Source organism: Rutilus rutilus (genome assembly GCF_951802725.1).
Source record: "Rutilus rutilus genome assembly, chromosome: 4".
Lineage (NCBI taxonomy): Eukaryota > Metazoa > Chordata > Actinopteri > Cypriniformes > Leuciscidae > Rutilus > Rutilus rutilus.
Window position 1 is genome coordinate 32,756,884 of NC_140212.1, and position 6,000 is coordinate 32,762,883.

The following is a 6,000-nucleotide window of genomic DNA, read 5'->3' on the forward strand; positions in this document are numbered from 1 at the left end:
GATTTCTTGCCTGTTCCGTGGATTATTCTCTTGCTTCTGACCCCTGCCTGTTTTGTTTTGTTTTGTTTTGTTTGTTTGGACTGCCTACCTGTGTTTTGACCCCCATTGCCTGTTTCTTGGATTACGTGTCTGGATTGTCCCCTTCTGATTAAAGCTGCATTTGGATCTAAACTTTCTGGTCTCCGAGCAGTTCGTAACAGAAAACTTCGCCACACCAAGATCCAGCAGCGATGCCAACCATGGATACAGGAGTACAAATCCAGCGTCTCCGTCAGGGGGATCGGCCGATTGAGAAGTATGTCGAAGAGTTTATTGAACTGGCACATTTCACCTCTATGAGCACCGAGTGCTTAATGATCTTTTTCCGCGGAGGATTATCTGAACCGCTCCGGTCATTGATGCCCGACCATGATCCTCACGGGACATTAGAACAATATATAGATCTGGCCCTGTTGTTGAGCGGTTCATCGTTTATTGTGGGCGTGGAGGAGAAGGAGCTCCTTGAACCAGCAGTATCCCCTCAGCCTGATCTTCACGTCACGCCTGCCCAGCCTGAGAATCTTCACGTCACGCCAACCATAAAGCCTGCCACCGGATCGGTCTATGGGCATGTCCAGGACTTATTTCCAACGTGGCAGATCCACCGCTGATGTCAGCACGTACTGCCAAGGGGGCCACCCGAACAGAGTCTCCTTCCGCCGCGACCACCGTTCCAGGGCCATATCCTAAGATGACCACCGTTCCTGAATCTCTTCACGTCAGCCCTGCCGAGCCTGAGCTTCTTCACGTCAGCCCTGCCGAGCCTGAGCTTCTTCACGTCAGCCCTGCCGAGCCTGAGCTTCACGTCAGTCCTGCATTTTAGAAATTTTAGGTTGACCAGTTGGACGCTAACTGTTGGCTTGTTTTTGTCTCTTGACTTCATTCTTCCCATTCAGCTTTGTGTCTCTGCTGCAAATGCTGGAATAAATAAGTGGTGCTGCTTCTATCGGTTTCAACAGACTTTTGGCATATTTTGCACTTGACGAGTCACTTATGACTTTTGACCTTTCAAATTCTGAATAACGTCCAAACCACTGAAGATACGATGCTACCTTTATTTGACACAAGGTCATCTGATGTGAAGAGCCATCCGTCTCCATGATGTTAGATGCTAAGCTACATTCCTTTATAGGGCATTTAATCAGGCGTGCCATCATGCGGTCAGATCTTTTTTTTTTTTTATTCTGTCAGTAGTATATTGACAGTCTCTAATTGTAACATTTGCTAATATTTTTATTCAAAACCACAATGTCAATGTAATGATTTTAGTCAGTTTTGGTTTCCAATGTGTTCTGTGCCTGTTTTGCCTGCCTGAATTCATAATGTTTACACAACACCACTTTCAACTAAAAGCGTAATACCTTTTATGCGTTTTAGTTGTTCATTTACACGACAACTCGTTTTGGGTGCCTGAAATCGCTAGCTTTTGAAAACGGGTTTCAACGTGCAAGTTTTTGAAAACGGTCTCTGTGCAATCAACAAAAAGGCAAATCTCTGATGACGTCATGCACATGTGTATTACATGTTCAGTCTATAGTGTTTCATCACCATCTACTGGCATGGCAGCAGAATACAGCAGTCGTTTTCATGGATCCGTGTGGATGGGTATAGTTTGACAATGTCATCTGCTAAAAACTGAAAACTTTATGCGTTTTGGCTGTTCATTTACATGACGACAGCCTTCTAGGGGCCTGAAAAAAAAAACTTTTGAAAATAGGTTGCTGTTATCTCCATGTAAACTACAAAAACTTGAATTTGTGAAAATGGTGACGTCATGCGCATACATATTAGATGTTCAGTCTATAGGCACATAGTGTCATTGCCAACTACTGGTCTGGCATGAATAATACAGTGTTTAGTCATTTTTGCGGATCTGTGTGAATGCGAAAAACATGAAGGAAAAACTTTTGTGAGCAGCATGTTTCAAAATCAATAACAATACCAAACTGATATCTTAAAATCATGTTGTAAAGTGACTAAAAACTTCATCGGGCCTTTGCAGGAGATGGCAGCATTCTGGCGGACCAAACTAAAACCGAAAGATGAAGCTGCATATTTGTCATCCATGGTCAAAGATAAGGATGGATTTGAAGTAAAATATATAAAATAATTTAAACGTGAGTTACACAGGCCTGCGTTTAAGTATTGTTTTTACTGTCCCTTTTTCCTGACTAATCTGTTTGAGTTTTAAGCTGTTGCCACTTTCAAAAGGGAGATTTTCTGGTTTAATATTGACGAGAAGTCATAACTAAACAAGAATATGAAAGAAGGCACAGAGTATGCCATAGTGTGCTCAAAGTTTATTTGTTTGAATTCCGTTTAATGGAAAACAGTTATATTATGTATACTGCTGTACTTACTTTACAATGTCTTGAAAATTTACAAAGTTGCATGGCACCCAGAGATACAAACTCTGCTATTTTTTGACTCCATGCAAGTAAAAGTAGCAGTAGTGGTAAACTAGGATGAGAAGTCCATCCAAAAACATAAGTATTTAATTATTCAGCGAAACTTGCATTTAGTTATTGTGTGATTCAGTCAGTTTTATTACACTGTCCAGTTGACATTGTGTTCTTGCTGTGTCAGGGTTGATTTTGCTAAAGACGATGGCTGTTAAGGGAGACTTGTGAAAACTTGTGATTTTGCATATCAATATATTTTATGCAATTTTAAGAGATTGTTAATTTGTGTGCTGGTAAAGAGTAGCTAATAATCTAACTATCTCTTCAAAATGCATAAATCAGGCGTGTTAACTAAGATGACTATTTAAATATAATTATGAACTAAATAATTGTTTGTCTAATCAATGAAGATAACCATTTATACATGCTAATTCAACTGGCTCAGTTGTCTGTGCACTGTGGATTCAATTCTTATCAGCTGTGATTTCCATTGATGAGAATGTGGTATTTTATTTATTTTTCAAATATGTTATTTTTTGTAGGTGCATAACTGTTTAAAATATAAATCTGTTTTAATGAATTACTGTTTGTTAAATTAGACTAGCAATGTATTTATATCTATTTATTTTTTTATGTAGAAATGGCAAGTTCAAGTTCAAAGAAAGACCTAAATCAATGTGTGACCGGCTACATCCATAGTATCACTCCATTACGTCAAGGGATGAAGCGACCTTACTTTGAAGGAATACTGCAGGAGCGACACAAAATATCAAAGCTTATGGTATTCAAGCCTGACCTCAAGTCATTTTCAGACTGTGAAAAAAGATAGGTAAAGTCTTTTCTTTATTTATCATCATTAACTCATTTATTCATCATTTTAGCTTTTGAACAGGAATCAAAAACAAGAATTGTCTCGTTCAATCGTCCTGTACAGCTAACTGATGAAGTCTTACAACCAGCCAGGCATAATGGCGAAAAAGCCATTTTGTACGTGTACAAGTCGAAAATCTCGTTTGCCTTCTGGTGACTATTCCTATAACCCCACCATCTTCACCTCCCAGCAGAAGGTGACTGTCACAGGTTCTGGAAATGAAATTGGAGTATCAGAAAGTAAGTACTATTCAAACATTAAAATTAAGGTTATCATATATTTATTTTACCTTGTAACATTGATGCATGTAAAATTCATTGCAAGTAACTTACTTACAATGCATGTCCAGCACTTCTATTTTTACTTTATCTGTTAAGTTGTAGCTCTGATGTGACAATTTAGTCTATAGTGCATTTTTCAATTTTGCAATAAGATCCTTTTACTAAACATTTTTGTTTTCTTAAGGTGACCATCAAAGCAAAAGCAATTGAGTTAAAAAGTGAAGGGCACAATGTCCTTCAAAATGACATCTAATTTCTCCTAGAAAAGAGAACACATGTAATTGCTGATAAAACCGGAGTGATTGAGCTAACCATGTGGGGCCTGCAACAAACAATTGAAATTGGCTCCTGGTATGATTTCACAAGTGTTATATTTAGAACATTCCAGGGAAAATTTCTCTCCACCACAAAGGACACACAAATTTCTATGGCCGTCTGCACTGACACCACATGTACTGTAGAAGAGACCACGTCAGAAAGTATTACAGCCCAAATAATTGGCGCAAAAGTGAAACTCATTCACCTTTGCCTACTAAAACACTGTCTCCCAGATATGCCCCAGATTGATGTGTCATTACAAATCCAATGTAATTTCTGTGCACACATCTTCCAAATTAATCATTTGACCACATGCAACGACATCAAAACAGTCAACATTGAAAACCAAGTAATTCAGTCAGCAGTGCAGATTCCCCACACCGCCACACCAGACACAATCACTGATTCTGTGTTGAACCTGCCAACAATGACCCTTACACTTCACCACAACTATGTCACCCAGCTCACCTATCCATCAGCCTATCCATCCATAAACCAGACAGCCATCCCAATGATCACCGTCTCACCACCCACACCTACTCCAAGTTCTGATCTAGAAGAACTTGAGTGCCTTCTAAAAGAGGACTTTCCCTCTTAAAAGACTCCACAACCAAAACCACACCGCTCTTCACCTCCTCACCCTCTTGATGGAGAAGATAGTATCCCAGCCACTCCACAAAAGTAAATGGAACCCCATTTTCCTTTTAAAAACAATTTCATACTAGGAGCCAATTTCAATAGTATGTTGTTTTAAATACAAATATTTTATTTATTTTACTTCTGTATTTATGCAACAAGTTCTTTTGTGTATGCAATTTAATTTATTGTACAAACCATGTAGCCTATGGATTTTTGTTTTACTGGTGTAAACCAGCTACTTGTATTATGTTAAGCTTATGTTTCAAATAAAGTTCCCTTTCAAAGCATTACTATCCTTACTCTTTAAATGGTCTGCAGCCAAAACATTTAGCGTCATCAGAGGCTTTTTTGGCTAGAGACTACAGCCTGTAGTAGGAGCTAGTTCCGCATGTTTTCAACCCGCCCATAGGGGGTGGGATCTCACTCACAGAATGTACAAATAGTGTTAGACATATTAGTTTTTTTTTAAGCTAAGGTAACAGGCTCTTGCTCTGTGGAGAAAGCTGAGTTGTAGGCTAACCACGATGGCGGAAGGTAGTTTTGAAGATGATATGGCAAGAAGGGGATTTTGAAGATCTGATGCGCGAATCCGATGCTTGCTACTACTCTTGTACGAGCCGCAATACAGTGAGGAACAGTTGCGGATGGAGGAACAATAGACAGCCGGAGCAGCTGCTGAAGCAGAGGAACAAGATCTGGGCAGACTCAAGCTGGGGTGGACTGGTGGTGTCAGTGCTCTCGCTGTGCGCCTATGGACACAGATAGAGAGTCCTATTGCTGTCACGAATTTCAGCAATGCCATTTTCTTCTGGAAGAAAATCGCTGAATCTGCTGAGGAAACGGCACTGCCAGCATGTGTAACAGAACACACTAGCTTTGATCCACACATGGACAGGGGGGTCTTGGAAACCTATTTCAGGATCGCGAAGGTGAATTGGAAATGCCAGCCAAAGCCCACAGGGACAAACGGACGCCTGAGTGTAAAGTGAGTATTTTGTAACCAACACGTCATGTACAGAGTTTGGAGACCCAGCATTATAACAATGTTCTTCCCACGTAGTCTATCGTTGTTATATTTAAATCTATGCTAGCCTACTGTAGGTGCAAATAGCTTGCATCACTAACGTTGTGCTTACTGTTTTGTAGACAATATCGCCTAACAGCCTACCGTCACTTCGTGGAATGGGTCCTGCCAGGCGAGAGACTTGCCTGCCTGTGTTGTTCAGGACATCAGAGATATCCAGCTCCTGACGGGCAATACTGCGGCTATAAAGAAACTGCTGAAGCTCTGGATGAGTTATGAGTGTGAAATTGTTCATATGTTTTGTAATTAAATGTTCAAACTCACATTGGCTGTGGTTCGTGTTATAGTCCTTAGTGTTGGTCCATTAGAGTATGTATTAGCCTAGAGATATAGTGATTTCAATTGGAGGAAAGCACTTCATATGCG